We start from the raw sequence: 23,708 nt of genomic DNA, 5'->3' as shown, positions 1-23,708 counted from the left end.
AGATCAAACAATCTAATCTCTTTTCCAAATAGGAACCTCCTCTGAAAATTGAAGTATAATGTGGTAGCTCTGTTTCCTAGACTTAATTGTCTGGTCTTTAGTCTTAGAAATTTTTGACTATTTAAGGAGAGCTATAAACATTCTCCCCTGAAAAACTGACATTTGAATTAATACACAGAATTTTAAGGGATCATAGGCCTGCCTCTCGGAGCCCATTCTGGACCACCTGGGACTTCTGGAGGTCCCAAAGGAAGGATTCCTCCTTGTGTTCAATCTCCCACACAGTGGTCATCCTTCTCCCCTCTCCCCCTCCATTCCTTCTACAGTGAGAAAGCTGCGGCTTCCTCATGTAGCTCATTCTGTTCTTGTTCTGCTTCTTAGAATATTCTTCTTTTTATTGAGTTGAAATGTCTCTCCCTTCAGTTCTATCAGAGGTTCTGTCTTTGTTTCTGGTTTTCCTGCAGAACACCTGATTCTCTATGACAGCTCTTCATATATTTGACAGCAGAATTAATAGTCAACCCTGGGTCTTGTTTTAAGTTTACTCTGAGTTTTTCCGGTTCTCGTTTTACCTGGTGTTCGATGTTTGTCACTAACCATGCTCCCCTACCACAGAAAGGATGTGTGAACACTGCATATGTGTTTCACTAACTGGTGGGAGGTACTAACAGGGTTGACTGTGTGCAAAGAAGAGGTTTGCAGAGATCTTGAAACAAGATAAGTAGTGATCTGACTCTACTGAAAATGTTTTAAGGTTCCTTGATAGGGAATCTAATAAGAATTGAGGGTTGGCACAGCGGTGATTTGTAAACTAGTATTTCCAGGGGATGGAGACAGAATTCTGACAACAGCCATGTTAAAGATGAAATGCAGAATAACTGCAATGTATGTGTAAGCATTCTTACAGATACACAGTACACATTAAATGGCAGGTATGCCAGTCAGTCCATAAAAGACTAAAAAAGAGATCCTTTAAAGGCAAAGGAAAGCATTTTATATCCACGAAAACTAAGTTTTAAAACCGAGCAGCATGATACAGGGTTCTGTTTCCAGCTCTACTCCTTAGTATCTCTAAAACAGACCAAGTTGCTTCAGTTTTCACCTCCTCTCCTGCTGTGTCAAGAAGAATAAAACAAAAGTGGGGATAGTATTACCAGTTTCTAAAGAGGTAGTAATATGGTCCATATTAAATAATGAATGTTAATCACTGTACAGCTACAGATATTTGGGGGGGGGGGCGTAGGGGTAGTTACATTCTCTCCCTACTATCCTCAAATTGACGCACCACCCTTTCCAAAGCTCTATGCCACTTAGCCCTTCATTTGATATACACCTAATTCCTAACTATTATTATCCACATTGTCTTAGGGGGAATCTGAAACACAGAGCAGTGATGTGCCTAAGATCATACACAAGTATATAGTAAAAGCAAATTCAATTCCACATCTGTTTGGTGAATAAATGTAATTTTTCCATACAACTAACTTCAGAGTTTCCATATGAGGAGAGTAAAATGAAAATTTCCCTAGAGAGAGCAAGATAAGATAAAATCCACAACGTCAAAGCCAAATCACCGTATGCATAAGTTACAAATGAAACTGTTAGAACTGGTTCTTGGACTCTTGGATTCATCAGTTAAATGAGGCCCATGAAAACGAGTCAGAATGGCTCCACTTCTGCCCATGAAGGACTAAACAATGGGAACAGTTCTCCCTCTGAAAACAACTGGAAAACTGGTCAAAATATATGAACCAATTGCTTTAAGACACTGGGCAATGGGCTGTGCAAGACTATGTGATCTCTGAGAGAAGGGAAACAAGTCCAGTGAACCCCCAAATCACCCCAATTTTCTTCTGGGAAGTAGTTTCCAGATTCCAGCCTAAACAGAGCCCTGAGTTTCCCTGAATTGGGAAGTCAGAGATTGAAAGCCTAGGCAGCTGGAATCTTGGAGGCAAAGGACCAGAGAGAAGGGAGCTGAAAAGACCTGCAGAGGCATTCCCTCAAAGCTATCTGAATATTGATGTATTCACGTCTGGGGTGAAACTCCATGAGGCTGAACAATTCCTGGAGATACAGAGGGTTGGAAATACTTGGCATCCTCACCAACTGAAGGGCAGAGACCTCATGAAACAGAGAGAAGTGGGTAAAGTCCTCAGAAGAGCATAGCCTTAGTTCTTACTACAGCATTAGTGACTTAGTTTTAGACCAGAGGCAGCTACAAACACACCTTACAGACAAGGTTGAAGAAAGGATCAGTCTGGTCCCCATTCATGTAACTGACACAAAACCTGGCACCCAATAAGCTAATATTCCCAGTGTTTGATATTCAGTCATAAGTTACTTGGTATGCCCAGAAGAAAAAGGGGAGGGAGGGAGTTATTCTGGTGGAAGAGTAAAGATACATGACATGTTGTTGAGAAAGAAAAGTTGCTGTGCTATGAGTCTCTTCCCACTCCGTGCCAAAGGGGAAAGGAAGGGATCTCCTTCATGTTCGTGTGTGTGTGTGTGTGTGTGTGTGTGTGTGTGTGTGTGTGTGTAGGGCTGGTGTGGGGAGTGCCCCAATGGGGCCACTTGGTAAATTTGAAAGAATTCACTGAAGTTGGGAGACAGGAGGACCGAAAAAGCTCAGGTGGCCTTGGCTGTGGGATAATGGAGGCTGTCTTGTACTCCCAGGTGTCAGCCAGATGTATGAATGTTTCCTAGAACCAGATATGGTGACATGAGAGAGAAAGTCAGTGTGTATCATTTTGGTAGCTGTCAAATAAATGGCTCCAGAAATTCAGAGTGTCTCCAGCAGGAGGAGACTGACAGAATCTGGGTTACTGAGAAACAAGTTGCACTGTCTAGGTCAAAGAATAGTTTGGAGAGAGTTCTCCACCATGAGATTTCTTATTAAAGGAGAAAGATTCATCTTTGACTATCATTCAGACCAGAATGGAAGGAATCACCTATCAAGCAAGAATTTTCCTATCACCTATGTCTTCTCCCTCTACCAGCTTTCACTCTGGCAAGTTGGAAAGAGTATTTTGCTAGTAGGCAACAAAATGAGTGGCAAAGGAGCTTTTCCTGCCACATTTCCTTGCTGAGAGGGAGGCAACCATAGGTATTAGCCTGGGGGAAGGGGAAGGAAAAGCTAATCTTTGACTAATATCTTGAACTGGATGCATTCTAATTTCCGTAATGAAATTGGGTTTGTGATATAAATTGAGAGAACCTGTAACCTATGAGCAAGCTAGAAAGGCATGGAATCTGCTCAGTTTCCTCTAACAATCAGGGAAAGATGAATTTTATTAAATATATTTTAAAGGGGAAGTGGAAGACAAGCAAAAATAAGCATAGAACACTGGTCAATAAACCAGTTGTATTTCCTTAAACAAAATGGAGCTATGCCCATCAGTGCCCACTGAGACTTGTTTAGATAAAGCTTCTTATCAATCTATATAAAATGACTTCTCAATTCTGCTGATTTTAATGCTTACCACATGCATTCTAAATCTTATGAGTAGGGTTCTGTGGTAAAAACAGTTCTTCCCTCAAGGAGCTTGCAGTTAAACAGGAAAGACAGTCTTTTAAACAAATACATGTATATGGAATATCTGTGATATGTACAACAATAAAATGTTATCTAGATAAATTGATTTTTATTTTGTCCCCCCCAAACTGGTACTCTTCATTATGATACATAATTAAACCTTACCTTGGGAGGAGTAAGAAAAACTTGTGATTTTTGGTTGTTTGTTTTTGAGAAGCTTAATTAAAACTGTCTCCCTTGCTGGTAAGGAAAGCGAGTCCTTGGGGAAAAACACAAAACAAGTTGCACAAGAAGTTGAGGGTCCAATGAGAAAGGAGAAGTCACTGTTCCACGCCCTTCTCCCTTTAGGCTGAGTAAACCCTGGAGTTCTTGGGCAGGTAGTGGGTAGGTGTAGGGTAAGTAATGGTGTGAAAATCTCAAGTGATAGACAATGGATGTTTCTGAAGGAAGAGACTTGAGTGGCAAACGGGAAAAATACTAGAAATGTGATTATATTTGCACCCCAATCTGGGAGAGAAAGAAATGACTAGCATTGTCCATAGGCTGGAGGCTGGGAAGCCTTCCAAAGTACTGTATGATCAGAATAAACAGCGGATTCTGAGCTCTGTGAAGGCACGGTCTCGACTTGTCCTAGAGGAGAGAGAGGTAGCCAGTGACCAGGACAAAAAGGTAAGGACTTTGTACCAAGTGTGATGGGGAAACATGGAGGATTCTGAGCAAATGAGAAACCCAATCAGATATATGCTTTAAAAATAACATAAAATAAACTGCCTGCTAGGTTAGTGGTAGAGTGTTGGGGGTAAGGCCGGGAAAGGGAGAGCAATTAGGAGTCTGTTACAGAATTCAAGGTAGAAAATGATGATGCCTTGACCTAGGAATACATTTATATACAGTTACGGAAGAGTGAGAGGTAGTAGATTAGGCTGTATATTAAAAGCAGTTCCCAAGAGGTTTGTTGATGGATTGGATGTGGAGAGTGAGAGAAAAAGAGTCTGGCTGAGAAGTGGGTGACCTGAGATACTATTGACCTTGACTGGGAAATATTGAGGGAGTAGCAGGTTTGGAGAGGAAATTGAATGATTCTATTTTGATTCACAAAATGGTTTAAGATGACAATTAGATATGCAAATGGAGGTGACATTTTGCTATGTGAGTCTTGAGTTCACAGGAAAAATCTGGTTGAAGGTATAAAATTGAGAGTTGCTAACATATGGAAAAAACATAGTATAAATGACGTAGAAATGGAGTTTTGGAGCTAAGATATTGTGAGACCACGGTCTTGTTTTGATTGTCTATGTAGGTTTTGAAATCACCATGAATGAAGACAGAGGTAGATAGATGGAGAGTAACCTGGAAGTCTTCAGTGGATAAAAGGGAGGGAGGTAGAATCCATGGGTGACCTCCCAAGGATGTATAGTAAGTGACACATAATTTGCAACAGAGGAACTGAGGGTTTTCGGCGAAAGGAAGGAACCAAATCAGGAAATGTTGACGGTGAGCCTGGGGCCTGCTTAATCATAGCTGCAAACCCTTTAATAAGTAGGGTGTAGGAGAGAAACAGTACAGGGAGCTAGTTAGGGCCGTGAGCCCAGAATTCCTCACTCCATGTTTCCCGTGACCTGCAGAGAATGGGCAAGAAAACAAACTGGAGTCACGCTAACCCAGGTTCAGCTTCCACCTTTTCCAGTCACTAGCCCTGGATGCATTACATAGTATCTCCCTGAGTATCAGTTCTGTCACCTCCAGAATGCATGGAGTCAAATGAGAAAGTGTGTGGGAAGCTGCTCTCCAAACTGTGAAGCCCTTAATGAACGTAAGATATTGTGCAACCCACCTCTCCCCGCCCCCGCCTGTCAATCACTGTTTCTCCCAGTCACCGGCTCACGCTCCTCTCACATGAATATACAAGTTCTTTGTGTATTTCATCATTTGTTCAAAAGGATTTTCTGGGCCTATTTTATGCTGGGTCTGGTGGAGATGAATGAAGGCCAAGACTTCCGAGCCCTTCTAGTCATGGACACCGGTTTCAATGATTGTGACCCCAACAGGGACATAGCGATTCACACCCATCACTTCATCTAATCTGTCTCTCACGGCTTTGGAAAGAGACTTCAGAGAGACTGACTTTTCCAAGACGACAAGTGATGTACTTGGGATTCAGTCACGGGGGCTGGACTCCCCAGCCACTGCCCTTTTGACCATGTTATTTTTCCTGTGCGGCTGATGATCTGACTGTTTATGTGTGTTTTACAAAAATAGCCTTCTGCCTTCTCCCAGTGCTTTCCTACAGTGAAAGTCAATCAGTCCAAGAAACAAATCCAGCCTAAGGGAGTGTTTGGAGAATCGTAGGAGAAAACAATGCTACCCAATCTGAGGCATTTGGCCAGAGGGTCTGTGAAAAAGCTTGTGAACTGATATGTATTATAAATATGTAAGACGGGTTTTTATTAACAGGACGACATAGCAGAGGTTAGCTAAACCTGAACCACTCTGATTGGGTGACTTGTATCTTTTGAAATTGAAAAGTGGTGCCTTTATATGTCTGCACCTTGGAAGCAGTGGCCTCAGATTGTCACCCCAACGGGTACACATGATGGCAAAGTTGGGGAGGAGCTTTGAGAGCAGGTGGCATCTGTGGCACCACTACAGGCACTCGTACACGATGACAGATGCCATCACAGAAGAATTACTCCTCCTGGAAACTGCTGGTCAGTGCCCAGAGATGCAAATCCGTAGGGGCAGCTTGCATCTGCGGGGAGCCTAACTGCAGCTTCTGGATTAGCCCTTGCAGAGTGGCTGTGCCCCAGTTCTCTCTCCTCTCCTCTCTGCTCAGGAAACCCATTCGCGCGAAGACCTAATGACTGATAGAGATTCAAGACTGGCTTTTGTCCACAGAGCATCTACACTTTAATGTGGCATCCAGCTTCGATTTAAATCATGACATTTCTAAAGGCAGATTTGAATTCAGAAGGGCTCATAGTTGGAGAAGGCATTTTGAAGGGGTTTGGGGGAGAGAGAAGCAGCCCCAAGGAGCCCAGAAACCATATTGTGGACCCGACCTTTGAGCTGGCTCTTTCCACATCACCCAGCACGGGACTGAGTGCATAGTAGGCTCTCAATAAAGACTTGGTTGCCAGTGATCTGAAGAAAAAAATGTTCCAGGGTCACTGAAAAGCAGCTTGATAGAATTAAGGACATGATTCAAATTACAGGTCCACAGAATAGGTCACTGTTGCTTGCATTTGTGTCCTGTATCCCATTACAAAGGAGTCTTCTTTTGTAAATAGCTTAAATGCATTCAATTCATTTCCAGAGCAGACACCACCTTTGAATGTCTTTTGCATTTATTGTCTTTTTTTTCTTCCTTCACAACTAAGCACAGACTACCCAAGACATTGATGCAGGACACTGAGAGCAGTTTTTGTTTTTTTCTGCATTTCCTGACTTAGAGGATAAATTTAACTTTCCCTTCCCAATACTGTGCTATACACAGTTGAACTTGGCATTTTTGCTGAAAACTATGAGTCATTTTTCATAAACAGGGATTTTCAAAAGTGCCTGATTCACACTATAACAACAAATACAGAAAAAGCCAAACTGAATGAGCTCAAAAGTTTCAGATGTTCCCCAAAGAGAGGGGGTTGGGCAGCCCTGTCTTTGGAGAAGTCATTTGGCTTTTTTTTTAAGGTCTTGGTTGTTTCATGTTTAAAATTAGGAGGACAATAGGAGAATAATAGCTGTACAGCCAATTTCACAAAACCCATCTTAGGTTATTGGGCAATATTATTTGCAGGTGTCACATTATTTTATTGTCTCTGAAGTTTTGTACATGTGTAATAGGCTATTAGTAGTCTATTTTAATGGTTATGTTAAACCATGGTACTTCAAAAATATATATATATTTTTAGAGAACAACCATATATCCAGTGTTAAAATTGGGATATTGTAAAGTATCAGTAGAAAAACATAGAATAGCACAGACAGTTCAAAAAAGCAGCCAGACCAGACCCTGTTTAGACTGCATTGGGTGATTATGTTTCTCCTGGGAATGTAATTTTGGGGTCGGGAGAGATTGAGTTTAGAGAATTTCATCTATAGAACATACCAGTGTGAACACTGTATGATAATTACTTAGAACAAATGGAAACAATTATGGATTATGAGCTATATGCTCATACAGCTCTTTATCTGTGCGAAAGTAGATAAGTTAGGGAAAGTGCTTCCCCAGCTGAACGTAATTTGACATAGATCACAAAGAGAATGCACTGATCAGAATGCAACTGACCCTACAGAGGTTTAATACCAAAAAATGAGAACGCAGTAACCAACTGCGTAATAGGATGTATTGCATCTTAAAAGCAGCACAGGTGGGAGTTGTGGGTAGGTTTACCTATGGCCAGTAACTGAATATAAGATGTAATTATATTATGATGGCAGAATTACAGTACATGGCAGAAACCAGGACTGGCTTACCCAATGTCTATTGTTTCTTCTGCCTTAGCAATAGAACGCTGATGTTATAGAAAACAGCAATGCATCCAACTAAAAGGTCTCCTATCTGAATCAAACCCCTTCAAAGAATTCTCTGAAGGTCCCACTTTTTTGTTACCACTCACATAAAGATATGTTCCTTTAGCTACAAAGGAATACAGGACATACAGTCTTTTTAGCTCAAATATTATAAACGAGAAGAGGACATAGGAATCACACAGCCTAATGTTTCATTTTAGAAGTTGAGAAACTGAGACCCAGAAAAGAAATTGTTTCATTTCCTGGCTTTCTCTGCAGCTAGAGAAAGATGATGTTTTGTATCTAGTGATGGTGGGAAATGGGGCTTTCAGCCTTACCCTCTTTTCATTCTTCCTGCATGAAATCTAGGCATGATAGCCAGAGCCCCAGCAGCCATCTTCTTACCACAAGAAATCCTTCAGGATGGAAAGCCATGTGCTGAAGAGGGCAGCCTAGAAAGATAGAAAGGCCAGTGTCTCTGAAATGGCAGTCAGCCTTACCAGTCATACGCTACCTCCTGTATGGTGTATGTAAACAAGATGTACATCTTGTTTAACCAATGTTTCGTAAGGCTTTTTTGTTAAATGAAGTTGAACCAATCTGAACTGATACATAACCGTACATACAAAAAGTGAGAGGAAATAGAAAACGTAAATGATTCAAATAAAATTATAATACCCCCCCAAACATATATACATTATATATATATATATATATATATATATATATATATATATATATATATATATATATATGTAGGAGATCTCAAAAGAATGCTGTGTTCTGGTTTTTAGAGGAAAAATAAACAGCAAAAAGTCTTACTCTTCCTGAGCAAGACCAGAGGAGCTCGCCATGGTTCTGCTTTGGGGATTTGGGATGGTGAGAACCTCAAAGCAATAGTGTTTATTTGGCATTTACTGTTTTCAGTGTGTACTTTTTCTTTGGGAACTTCTTGGAAGGCAGGGTAGTAAAAAACAGAATGAGGGACTTTATGTTCTCACCTAACACCATCTTGAAAACATATCTTTAATGATAGTTACATTATTGAGGCACATTTTGTAGTAACTCAAATACAATGACCTTGCAGAGTGAGGACTGTGATCCATAATTTTCTTTCTGAAGATTTCAGAGTCCCGGAAATTTTAAGTACCTCACTCCTGGTCATAATGGTAATAAGTGACAGACCTGGAATTCAAAGCCGGATAAGACTCTGAGATCTGAGAGCGAGTAGACACGGTACATCATTGAAAAACAAACCAATCAACCTGCCACTTACTACAGAACTACTGTTATACAGTACTATATCAGGCACTTAACCATGATGTTTTTTCAATCCTTAGGACAATGTTGTAGATAATAAAACTGAAGCCCATAGAGATCAAGTAATATTATTAAAGCCAAATGGTCGTTCGGTGGGAGAACTAGAATTTAAAGCCAGCTCTTGTTAACTCCAAAATATATACTGTTTCCATTATAAAATAAGGGTGTTCTCACAGGAATGTAGGCAGCAGACGGCTTGCGTGTTAGGAACTGGGGTGTTGGAACCCAGGCAGGCACCCAGATGTGGTAACTGCGGCATAGCTTTTGGGTCAGATAAGGAGAATGTACCTGCTGGCGTGGAGACTGGTAAGCAGAACTGGAGCTGGCTGCATGCTGAGTGTCTGGTAAAACTGTGCGCTAGAAAAGGGACTGATTTCTGCTCAGGGAGACGAGAGGAGGGGCTGGGCTCCTTCTCTGTGACTGGCGTCCCAAGGACACTGTGTAGATGTGGGCTCTTGGGTTTGGAAATTATCTAGAGGAGAAAGACTGTGGCCCAGGGCCAGGTTGCATTCGTCTGGCCTCAGCAAGCTGCTTTTAGAAAAAGGGCCCTTTTTTTGAGCCATTTTTCCCATTCAGTGGTGTATTTTTCAGGCATTTCAAGCAGTTCAAATCAAATCTGGAAGCCTGCTTGAATAATGTGAATAAACAGACACTTAATGATAGATGAAAATCTGCATTGTGCTGCAGAAAACACACTGGCCTGGGAGTTAAGAAAACTCCTTCTGCTCCAGTTCACCATCTGTTTCCAGCGTGACCTTGAGCAACACTTTTCCTCTCTGGGTCTCAGTTTCTCTATTTGTAAAATAAAACATTGTTGGGTAGTATGACCAATGCCTCTCAGTTTTCTCAGGACTGTTGCAATTTTAAAACTGAGAGTCCCATTTCCTGGGAGCCCCCTCAGTTGTGGGCAAACCAGAATGGTTGGCTCCCCTAACATTAGGCTATGTAATGTCAATGTCTCCTTCCAGTTCAAATCTCAGACACTAAGTCCTTCCATTTCTGTAGTTGGGTTTCCCGCCTGTAAAATACTAAATTTGGATTCACTGGGGGACTGAGTTTTGGGGTCATTAACCATCCCAATTTCTAGCCTGAGTACTGGAATTCCCATGTCCTGGGAAATCCATCAGACCCTGGCTAAACAGGACAGCTGCTCACCCTGCGGGGAAGGCCCCTTGTAGCTCTAACCTCCTAGAGCTCTGTGCCACAGGTGCTGTCGGGGGCCCGGCCTGATTAACCCTCAGTCTCAAAACACAGTGAGTAGGAAGGCCTGAGCCGGCAGGGTTTAGAGGCTCATGGGAAGATCTTCAAAAATTTCTTTTGCCAGGCAAATCTATAAAGATCTTTTTAATAAGACACACATCAAACCAGCACCCTGATTTCATGCATTCATTTGCACGGGAAATAAGCTCATGTGGTTTTCTAATGTGGGATTTCAGCAAACTCAAAAGAAAGAGAACTGGCTCTGGCTATGGGGTGTGTCCAATTACTTTATTTCGGAAAGATAATTCTCTGATCCTTAACTGAGTGGCTGATGTTAGGAAGGGAAGTTGCACGAGAACTTTTGTGATGGAGGTCCGCGCAAGCCAACCTGCATGGTTATGCTTAGAATTCCTTGGCGGGCAGTAAAACCAGCCTAGGATTTGGGGCAGAAAATCCCACACTGGCCACACCAATTAATCAGCCTGGATGAGTCAGCTGCTGTCTCTGGGCCTCCGTTCAAGGAGCCTCACTACCCATCTCTAGCAATGATAGCGGTGGTTTGTGCTATTGTTCCAAGTCTTCCCTGCACCTCCCTGGGGGGCCTCTGCCTAGAAGGACCCTCCTTATAGGATAATTATCATTCAGCCCATTGACATCAGACTTAGTTGTGTGGTGTCCTTTGGCCAAAGGAATGTGAGCAGAAGCTTTGGGAGATGGCATATGCTTAGCAATCGTCTCTGCTTTCTGCAACAAGACCAGTATATTCACCTCCTGGGCTGTGTTAACAGAGTACCATAAGCTGCATGGTGTAAACAACAGAAATGTGTTTGTCTCACAGTTCTGGGGACTGGAAACCTGAGCTCGAGGTGTCAGTAGGTTGGTTTCTTCTTAGGTTTGTGAGGGAGAATCTGTTCCATGGCCCCCCTCTAGCTTTTGGTCGTTTTCTGTCAATCTTTGGCATTTCTTGGCTTGTGGATTATCCTACAAGCATTGCCCTAAACTCTGTGGCATCACCCGAAACTCTGCCTTCATCTTCACTTGATGTTCTCCCTGTGTGAGTGTCTCTATGTCCAACTGTCTCCCTTTTATGAGCACACTGGTCATATTAGATTAAGACCTGTCTAAATGACCTCATTTGAACTTGATGAACTGCAAAGATTCAATTTCCAAATAAGGTCACATTTGCAAGTAATGAGGTGTTAGGATGTCAACATTTTTGGGGGAGAGGAGAGGGAGGAACATAATTCAACTCTTAACAAGCAGCAATTGCCTGGATGGCATTGCTCTGTCAGCTTGAGTCCTATAGTGAAAATATTGTGGTGCGTAGTCACAGCCAACCCATCCTGTGGCTGCCTGTGAGCAAGAGAGAAACCTTTGTGGTTACAGACACCCAGCTTTAGACATCGTTTGTTGCTATGGCCAAGCAAAAACCAACTCCATGGATGGTTGTGTTCATAAAATTAGACGAGGTACATGAAACACCTTTGAGCCTTATGTATCTCTACATGGGAGTGAGGGGTAGTGCTGATTTTTTCTAGTTCCCAACCCACATCATAATGGAATTTCACCTTGTGAAGTTGAGATGTCTATGATTTAACTGGAAAACAAAACAAAACCAAGAAACACTGAATTCTGACTCAGAAGGTCTTTCTGACCCTGGCTCCATCATTGTCTGACTTTGGGCTGTCCCTTCTTGATTCTGGGGCTCAGTTTCCCCATGTGTAAAATGAGGGACATGTGTACTTTTCATGATTTCCAGGGCCCCTTCCAACTCTGATATTGTGTGTTTCACTCACATCCACCCTCATTTGCTGGATAGATTAGAGCTCTCTGGTTTGGCCCAGAATCTCTTAGCTGCTGACTGTATGGCTTTTGGAGGCAAGATACTTTTTTGAAGGGCAGCTGTGTCTGAATAACTAATGGATTTAATCAAAGAGGCAGAATACTGCCTCATGAAGATATGACTGTGTCAAAGAAAAAGAGTTATTTTACAAAGCTCCACCCCAGGAAATGAATGGAATTGTCTGTCTGAGTCGGAAGTTGCAGCAGAATGCCTGCCCCTGTGATTGGGGTTTCTTTGAGGAACATCAGATTCTGGGAGATGTGTCCAAGTGTGGTCTGCCTCAGAGAAAATGAGCAGCTTTAGATTGCTCAGCCTGTATGGGAGAAATTCCAGCTCTGAGTCTAACAACCTTTATGACCTTGGGCAACTCAACATTTGGGAGCCGCAGTTTGCTCATAGGAAAAATGGGACTAGAAACAGATGCTTGTAAAAATCACAGGAACTCGGGTGCATGGAATGGTTTTCAAAATTTGGCAGGTTTTGCAAATGCTATTTTTAAAGGCATGCATGGTGAAAGGAAGAGGGAGCTTTGGAGTAAACTGTGGGTTTTAATCCCAGCTCTTGCAATTATCTCTCAGAACTCAAGAGTACTCATCTGTAAAATGGGGATAATTATTCCTACCCCCAGGGCTATTGGGAGGAGTAAATGAGGTTATATAAATCTCTTAGGCGAACTCTCTGTACATATCAATCAAATGACAGCAATTTTCTATATTTTATTGACTTTTGATAAACTTGAAAGTAAAATATAAAAATTAAAATTAGGAAAATATTTTTTGACATCTTCTAGTCCATCATTTTACAGAGGAGATAACTTGGGTACAAAGGGAAATTGAATGTCTTGTCCACGGTCATACGTTAGTAAGCTGTATAAGTGGGACAAAAACCCACATTTCCTGATACCCCCTTTGGTGCTGTTTCTACTTCCCTACACTTCTAGGGAATATATTTTATTCCAAACATAAAGGGTCAAAGGGCAAGCTCTGCCCCTGGTGTGGGAGACGCTTTGTCCTCCGGAAACTATGTGACTGAGTGAGCAAATCCAATGTCAGGATTAGGGTGGGGAGGAGTTGGCAGAGGGAACAAACTATGAGGCACGTTTTGGCCTCTGGTCCAAACCAGCTCCATCTTTGCTGGTCCAATTTTACATGCAATCAAGCTAATATTTTGATCCTGACTCCTATATATGTTTCTCAGTAGGTTCTGAAGCCCTTTCAGGTTTTTCATTCATTTGGCCAATACATATTTAATTGTCCCCTGTCTACAAAGCCGTAGGGATAGAGAGAAAATTAAGACCCGGTCCCAGCCCTCAAGAAAGCCATGGTCTGATTATGTACACAGATAATTAGGATATAAGGTGGTATAGGGGCATAGATACAGGGTGCTGAGAGCAATTGAAAAAGCTGGGGAAGGCTTCCTATAGGAAGAAATGTGACCTGGTACTGAAGATAAAGTAGGAATTAATGAAAGGAAAACATGGGGATTGATTGAGAAGATATTGTAGGAAGAGATATCCCAGGCATAGTGTGATGACATGCATTTTGGACAAGTTCAGGATTGCTAAGATTTAGGGCGTGAGGCTAGATTATCCTCACCAGGTTCAAAATTCAGTTTAAATGTCTGTTATTTATACAAAGAATGATGACTTATTGTCTCCTGCTCCCCAGGTGCCTCTCGGCAAACTTCCCCTTTGCTTCTTCTCCTTATCATTTTGTCATCTCCTTACAGTTAAGTTTGCCATTTACATGGCATGGATTTGTTAGGCCTACACGTGACCAGCATATTTTTGCTCCCGAGCTTCAACATCTCTCGGTTAAAGACTGAGTTATTGCAGTCTTCATCCTTTCCTGTGTAACGTGGCCATTCTATCCACAAAAGACAGCATGTATTCCCAGACCCTTTGTTTTCCCCAGTGGGCTTTTCGTAGCTGTGAAAGAAGCCAGGACTTGAAGTGTGCTTGTGCAGGAGACTTGCCCTCTTGCCTCTCCATTACTGTCTTGAGAAGAGCCCCTCCCCGCTCCCCAGCAGGTAGCTACATCACGTTAGCCTGCACCCAGGAGTGAGACAGTTGGAGCAGATCTGAAGAGCTGCACAGCTGGACCCACAACTTGAAGCCCAGCTGCCCAGGGAGGCCCAGCCTTGATCAGCACCAGCTCACTGGAGGATGAGAAGGCAACCCCGCTGACATCAGCAGCTCCACTCATATGTGACTCTGAGTGAAAAATGAAGCCTTCTTGTTTTATGCCACTGAGATGTGGGGAGTACTTCTTCTATAAAATGGTTGACATGCCCTCCCTATTTCCTTGGCCTACATTGCCTAAGAAATCGGTTTGCAGTGTTTTAAATGGTCTACACCTAGCTGATCGATCAGGCTTTCCATCAATCCCTCCATTTCCTTGCCGTGTTCCTCTCAGTGATTCATTCTGTATACCCACAGAGCTCATTCTCAAAGGACACCCTAGTCTAGACACCGAAGGTGAACAGACATCATCAATGACAGCCGAGGAGAGAGGAAATAATGGTGGATACAGGAAGTGTCATGGGAGAGCTGTAACAAGTGAAATGTGGAATGGCTCCGACGAGACTGGTCCTGAGATGCATAACCTGTGGTTGGATCTGGGCTGTGTGCAGGTCCTAAGCTTTTTCAAAGGAAGATTACAAATGCTTGAGACTAATCTCATCCTTTTTGCTGTTTCTGCTACCTCTGTGAAATTAAGCACAGAATTTCCTCTCTCAGTCCTTAGTATTTATAAATCATAGCATTGTGACTTATAAGAAATATGTATTTGGTCATTCATATGACCAAAACATGTTTTTCATATATATGGGGGTGTGCCAAAAAAGCATACACATTTTAAGAAAGGAAAAGACTGTATTAAAATTGAAATGCTCAATATATACCAATATCAAAAGATGAATACTAGCCATGTGTATACATTTTTTGGCTCCCCCAGTATTTGGTCATAGTCGACACAATTCCTGGCTCACAGCTTCCAGAACTCTTGAATTTCTTAAACGTTGAGAATGTTAAAGGTGTCTTTTGTTCGGTTAATGAGGTGACCTTTGAAAAGCTTTTCAGGATGGGTGCTGGTTGCCAGTGGAACCAACCTAGTGATTAGATAGTTGGAACTGTCCATCCTCCCCTTCCCCTTGGACCTCCAGGGCTAGAGATTGAGCCAATTGCCAGTAGCCAGTGATCTAATCTGCCATGCCTATATAATGAACATCCACAAAAACCTAAGAGAACAGGGACTGAACAGCTTCCAGACTGGTGGCCATGTGGAGATGTAGGGAGAGGCAGGCCTGGAGAGGACGTGGAAGCGCCACACCCTTCCCACATAACTTGCCCTATGCATCTCTTCCATCTGGCTGTTCTGAGCTATATCCTTTCACAATAAACCGGGGATCTCATAAGTAACATGTTTCTCTGAGTTCTGTGAGCCATTCTAGTAAATTAATTGCACCCAAAGAGGGAGTTGTGGGTACCTCTGATTTATAGCCCATCAGTCAGAAGTCCAGGTGACATTAGAACTGCCAATCTGTGGCCAGTCAGTTGGAAGCACAGGTTATCTAGGCTCCAGTGTGGAAACTGAAGTGTGTGTGTGTGTGTGTGTGTGTGTGTGTGTGTGTGTGTGTAGGGTGTGTAGTCTTATAGGACTGCATCCTTTACCTGTGGAATCTGATGTTATCTTCTGGAAGATAGTGACAGAATTGAGTTGAATTCTTGGATACTCTGCTGATGTCTGAGAATTACTGGTTGGTATGGGGGTTCCCCCTCCCTACCTTGAAGTTGGCTACAGGAACCCCATTCAATATTTTATATGTTTTCTGACACTTAATATTTCATTCATCAAATGATGCAAACCCTTTGTCACAATGGTTTTGAAATGGATATATGAAATAATAGATGAACATATATTTTGGAAAACCTCAGAAACATATACAGTTGTAAGAAGTAATAATTGTCCTTATTACTAAAAACAATTTGGAGAACTACATTAGAATCTTTACAAAGTTAGATATTGTTATTTTGTTATAATTCACTAAGTTTAGTTTTAGACAATAACTTCCTGCATTTGCATGGCACTGAACCCGTAACATGACATTGTTTGCACCCATTAGAAAAATATACACAATAGAATGTTACGCTGCCATAAGAAAAGATGAAATAATGCCATTTGTGACATGATGGATCATGAGATTGTAAAGCTAAGTGAAATAAGTCAGACAGAAAAAGTCGAGAACCATATGACTTCACTGATATGTGTGATATAAAACTGAAAGCAACAAAGGAATAAGATGAACAAGTGAAGAAACAAAAACTCAGACACAGACAATAGTTTAGTGGTTACCAGAGGGTAAGCGGGGGAGGGGGTGGTAGAAGAGGGTAAAAGGTGTCAAATATATGGTGATGGAAGGAGAACTGACTCTGGGTGGTGAGCACACAATGTGACATATAGGTGATATATTATAGAATTGTACACTTAAAACCTATGTAATTTTACTAACCATTGTCACGCCCAATAAATGTAATTTTTTTAAAAAAAGAAAAATTATGCTTCTAAATGATCCGAGGGTTGGAGAGTTTTATATATTTTATGTTTTTATGGAATAATTCCTATGTTATTAAAATTGTTCCAGAGCAAAGCCAGAAATATTAACAAATTTCTTTCACTAAAACCTGACAATGACAGTACAGAAAAGGAAACCAGGCTCTCACCTGTGATTTTGAAAATAGAAGAAAAAAAATCTTTATAAAATGCCAAGAAATTGAAATCCTGAATTGTATTTAAAGATTAGTATACCATGACTGCATAGGTTTTATTCTTAGAACAAAAGGCTGTTATGAAATTAATTGTATTATTTTAATACATCTTATTGATGTATTAGAGAAGGAACAATTTAATCCTCTGAAAAGGAGCTGAGAAGTGGTTTAATGAAATTTATCACCCACTCATTCCGTATTAATGAGAAAAAGAAACATACCCACAACAATATGTAGTGCACTGGGGATATAAAGACCCTTTCTAAACATTATTAAGAATATCTAAAATCAAGAACAAACTGAATACTAATGTTGAACCATTACAGGCACTCCTATTAAAATTAGGAACAAGTCAAGATTAAAAAAAAACAACACAACATTATCACACCCTTTCAAGAAGCTTTAGATAATTCAGTAATATATGCAACAGACATAAAAGTTTCAGTGATTAGAGAGGAAAACTAAAATTAGCATTGGTAGAAGATGATATGATTGCTCACGTAATAAACCAGAGAGAATTAATTATCTAGCATATCCAAGAAAATCAGCAACTTGTTTAAATGAACACTTGCATATGGTAACATGGCTGGATTTGAAAGATACAATGAGCTGCTGAAGTAGAGATCAGATATGGCTAGGTAGAAATTACAGGGGATAAAAATACAATAGAAAAAAATTGTTGAGCCTCTAACATATTCAGGAATAAAAAGAAATATGCCCTCTACATGAGAAAACAAAAAATATTTATTGCAGGACATAAAGGAGACATGGATAAATGGAAAGATATTTCATGCCCTCCATTGGGAAGAAAAAATAATCAATTTTAGGTTTAATTATATTCTAATTTTAAAAGTCAATGGATTGTATTTAGAATTTAAAATGGTACTAATCTGGAAGAATGAGTAAATAGCAAAGGAAATTTTGAGGTTGGAGGAAATCTTGAATAGATTTTCTACCAGATGTTAAAACATGTTTTAAAATGACAATGATTGAAACAGCATGCTGTTATTGAATCACTCAAACAGATGGCACAAACAAACTGGGTAATTTGAGGAGAGTTTAATAAAGGGACTACTGACAAAGGTATGGGCAGATTTTATAGAAACTAAAAATGTGTTATGCAGTATTCCAGCCCAGCAACAGTGGAAAGTCCTTAAGCCCAAAGAGGAAGGGAGAAAGCAGTTACAAAACCAATGAGAGGAGGGCAGTGAGAAGAGGGACACCTGACAGGAACTGAGTCCTTCAGCAGAAAGATAGGCTAACACAGGCCAGGAGACCAGGAGAAAGCCAAGGCAACAAATACTCCAACCTAACTCTTCCTTCCTCTGTCTCCTGTAATATCTCCCAACCAGAAGCCAGGAGCCTATTAATGCAGTCTGTAGAGGTCAACAAATAGGGGACAGGTCATAGTGGGATAGATCCAGGGAGAGCATTTTGAATAGCATCTGAAAATATCACACCAAATGTCAAAATTGATAATGGGCCAAAATAGATGTCCAAAATTAGACTCTAAAATAATTTTTTACTCATCCATTCAACAAACAGTCATTGAATGTCTGCTCAGTGCACAAGGACCTTAGTATATGCCAATAAAAAAGTAAAATTATTCAATAAATGGCACTAGAAAAATTGAGTAGCCCCTTGGAAAAATTAGATGAGTGCCTGAGAGGAACTGCAAATGGTCTCAATTAATATGAGTTAATCCTAATTTTAATAGGAGCATAAGAGCACAGATTCTGGAGCCAGAGAGTCTGGGTACAAATTCTAGCTGTCATCTATTAGCTGTTTGGTATTGGGCAATTACTTTCTATGTCAGTTTCCTCATATGAAAATGGGGATATAATAACACCCAGCCTCACAGCATGTTGTAAAAATTAGTCAATATCTTAAAACAATGCTTGGCACACAATAAGCATTGCACAGTGTTAGCCAGTATAGCTCTACTTCTCAGACTCCCTTGCAGCTAGCATCCAGCATGTGACTTGGGTGCTGTCCGGGATCTACAACCACATATCATTTGGAAGGCAGAAATGGGCACCATTAAGTGGCAACAGTGCCCCTGGGAGCTTGTTCTTGTGGTAGAGATATTGATTGTTCTGGGACTGTGTGGTTTCTGCTCTCTGGTCCCTAGTATGCAGCAGTAGTGGATATTCCCTAGAAAACTCCCATGATGTGATGGGGAATTTTTTTTTTTTTTGTCTGTCTGTGTTGCTCTTGACTTTTTGGCACCCTGGTCCACCTGGTAATTCAGTACATTGGCTTAAACTCCTTTAGTAAATCACTCTGTGCTTAAACCAGCTAAACTAGATCTATTGTCTGACCAGTATAGTTCCTTGTCTCATGTCAAAATAAAACCCAGATAATTATTTGATTGTAAAAAGTAAAGCCATTTAAAAAAACTATCACAAAATAAATATGAGTCCTTAAATGACCTCAACTTGAAAAACACACACCAAACTTTGTAAATATAAAGACACTGGGATATTATCTTGAAAGATTTGACCACACAGTTTATATATTAAGGATCATAGTGAATTAAAATACATATAGGATACCAAGAGATTTCAACAAATATGACAATGGTCATATTCTTAACATATTAGTGTTTATATAAAGTATTATTAAAATAATAAAGCAGCAATAAAATAAATCTAAAGATTCCTTCAAATTATTTATATCATGATAAATACAATATACACAATGTGTTTACTGATAGCTTAAAAATGCTGGTTAAAGGAAGATATCATTTTTCTCCTTTGCCAAATTGGCAAAGAAGCATTTATCCTTATTCTGACAAGGAGGTAGTGAGGGAGTACTCTTGTTCTCCGCTGGTGGGGATACAAATTGGCAAAAATCATTGTGGAGGGCAATTTGGTAAAATTTACCAAGGCTTTATGCATCCTACTCCTGGCTTTAAAAAGCGGGCCACTCAACCATGCTTCAAGCTGTGACTGGTACATAGAAAACAGCTTAAAAACAAAATCTATTTCAGGCAATTGCCTACAGACGCTCACAGACTGTTGTTTTGCTCTTTCCAACTCTGATTGGCCACTGAATCCAGCCCCAAACACCAGCTTCGCTCTCAAGGGCTTTGGGACTGTTAGTCCAGACTCTTCAGACTTCTCTGGTTTTCAGATTGCATTTGACATCTCACCCAAGCCTAAGCCCAAATGTTCTAGTTTCCCAGTGTCTCCTTCAGTGTCAGGACGAGGTCCGCTCCAACCACTGCCACCACCTCATCCTCCGCGGCTCGCCCCGCCCAGCGGACTGACTTCCTCTCATCACTCTTCCTCCTCCTTTTCATGTTGGTCAAGGATATTTGAACAGTCCTCACTCAAGATCCAAAGTTGATTATTTTTTGCCAAATGCAAAAGTTAATAATGTAACTTTCAGAATAAGCATAACTGAAAAGGCTTCTTCCATGCTAAATAGTGTTTTTTCTTCATTTGGTATTATTGTATGTGACTAAATCACTTATATGCTGTCCCTTGTTGACAACTTTCAAAATGTAATTTCTTTCTGTTTTCTTTAGCTTCTCTCTAAATTTTCCCCCTCAAATATTTTTGGATACCTCCTGCTCTGGGGAAGTAAAATTTCTCTCTTCTCATTTATAAATCAGTGGATTTTGTGAGTCATTGTTTTAGCAATTTTGAAACTGCCTATCTTCCTTTCTCTAAATTTTGAGCAAAATATGAATTATCTATGGGGAAAAAATGGAAAATACACATTTTATATCCCTTCTCTGTTCCTCACTGTAGCTCCACTTAATACGGGTCATTTTGTAATGATTCATTCTCTGTGGAAATCAAAATGAATTTTGAAGAGATAGTGAATAGGTTAGATTAAATGGCAAGTGTGGCCATCCAGCCAGGGATCTTTACTTTCTCAATTCAGCACCTTTAATAGCCTTTCTGAAGTATTGTATTGACAATCCTGGGGGAGAGGCAGCAGTTGGATATTTATCTGAGGATTGTCCACTTTAGAAGTTCAAATAGAATAAGAATCCCTTAGAGGTGACTTACCTTACTTTCTTAAATGCTAAAAAAAAAATAAAAATAAAAAAAAAATCTCTGATTAAAATCTGCTGCTTCTCATATATCATATATCACATATCATATATTACAATCACAATAGCTAGCCCATGTTTTTGTTATCTAAATTTTTACTGAGTAAACTTAAATAGAACCCATTAAACAAGAAAGGAGAAAATACATCAATAAAAATAATTTACTGTCATGCAGGCTATGCAGAAACAAGTTCTTTACATTTTTGCTGGAGGCATATAAGTTCAGTCAAGAAAAATTTGTCAAATATTTTCTGTGTGTCACTAACTGTGGGCAATAAGGGTCTTAATAAGACTACTGACAACATATTGGGGGAGAAAGAATAGGTGAAATTTAAATGCAGCAAGTGTTACAGTTGAGATGGACATAGAGTGTTACCAGAATGGAGGAGGTTGTGACCTACAGCATTTTAAAGATAGCATTTGAGTTTGGATATAGAGCAGGAGGAGTCCATCCAGAAAGTACAAAAAAAGGAGTTTGCTAGAGAAGATGGGAATGCTGGAGGGTAGAAACGTCAAGAGCAATGTCAGGAAGGCAAGGAAGAAGCAGAGTAGGTGGGATTATTGATAGTAATAAGTACAGCCTCGTTAAGGGCTACTGAGCAAAACACACCAACATCCAAAATGTGTCCAAACTCTTTTATCCATGAGTATCATCCCTAGATGACTAGCTCAAGAAAGTAATGCAAAACACACACACACACACACACACACACACACACACACACACACAAACAAAACAACAACAAAAAACAAGATGTGTAAAACTATGGAAAGCAGAGTTTATAATATTAAAATCTGAGAAATAATCTCCAAGTCCAACTATTCAAAGCACTTTAGATTGAAAAAAAGTGTTGTAAAGTAAAAATAGTTTGCAAGGGAAACACCCCACATGAGTCAAAAATGTTGTGCCTTGTATGGGTGTAGGTGCATAAAACCTAAAAATAGGAAAGAATAATAAACATTGCCAAAGTAGGCAGTCAAAGGAAGTTCTTTTGTTTTCTTTGATAAGATTTTAGGATGACTAATAGTAAAACAGTTTTTACAGTCCACCAAAAAAATAAAAAAATAAAAAAATAAAAACCCAAACAAGAACAAAAACAACCAAAAACCTTCCTTCTACTGAATTCTAAACTTCTGGATTTGGACTCGTACCTCGAGTCCACATTTTCCATTTAGGGTAATAGTCAACTATTAGTCAACTATAAATATGTTTTGAAGTTCACACATCACCTTCCCCCACAATACACTATATTGGTCATAAATTTGTCTCACTGCATTTCAAAGGATTGAAATTATAGAGAATACCTTCTCTTTTCACTAGAATTAAACTAGAAATCAGAAACAATATGTCTTGAGAATACTTGAAAACTAAGGAACATATTTCTAAATAACCCTTGGGTCAAAGAAAAAGAATAATGAACCCAATAAATGTTTTACTGGACTCATTAAGGCCAAAAAAAGACAGAAACCACAAATTAGCAGGAGTGAAAGGGGGCCTGTCACTGCAGAGTCTGCAGACATTCAATGAGAATAAGTGTACATTATAAAAACTTGATGCCAATGAAGGTAACAACTTACCAAAGTGGAAATATTCCTTGAAAATCTTCACAGATGATTATAATACACAGCCAAGTTGATTAACTGGTCAAAATGATGCCATGTGTTCGTAACTGCGTGGTGCTGGGCCATTTCTCTAATTCATCCCTCTAACACTCCAATTTGCTCCTATCTCTTCCTGACTTAAAATCTTGAAAGGCTCTAGTTTGCCCACAGGATAGTGTTTTGGTTTCTTAATTTGAAAAAAGAAAAACAACAACATACTTCATGACCTGTTTCTTGCTTATTTATCCAGCTTCTTTTATGTCTATTCTCTTTTACATCTTACATTCCAGCCGTACAACCAAAACAAATTTGAGTATCACAATTCATTGATTCTTAAGTGTACATTTTTTATATTTCAACATCTCTAATATTGGAGTGTGTTTTTATGATCAACGGAATCATACGACTAATATGCACCTTGTTTTTGTCTTGTTGGTACCTGCCATAATAATGTCACCCCCACAGATGTTACACTTTCTTTGATGCCTCTTTGATGAAGCACATAGAATTCTGTCTTGCCTCTTTTTGTCTGTTTTGAACAAATGTGATTTGAACTCTCACTAGTTATTACAAGTGTCCTCTCCTATTTCAAGTGTCCCTTAACACAAAACTACTGTTTATTGAGGGTCTATTATGTGCTAGGCTCTATGCCACGTGCTTAACTTATGGCATCTCTTTTACGTTTTGTGACTACTTGATGAGCAGGTATTAGCTAAGACTCATGGAGGTAAACTAAATTCAGCACAGGTCACACAGCCAGCTAAAACAATGGCGCAACTGGAATAGAACACAAGTCCGTTTGTTTGAAAGCCTTTGACCTTCCTTTGTCACCAGGATACCTGTCCTAAACATGCTCCATTACTTGTCAAAG

Source organism: Rhinolophus sinicus, linkage group LG05 (genome assembly GCF_036562045.2).
Source record: "Rhinolophus sinicus isolate RSC01 linkage group LG05, ASM3656204v1, whole genome shotgun sequence".
Lineage (NCBI taxonomy): Eukaryota > Metazoa > Chordata > Mammalia > Chiroptera > Rhinolophidae > Rhinolophus > Rhinolophus sinicus.
This window is presented reverse-complemented; position numbering follows the sequence as displayed.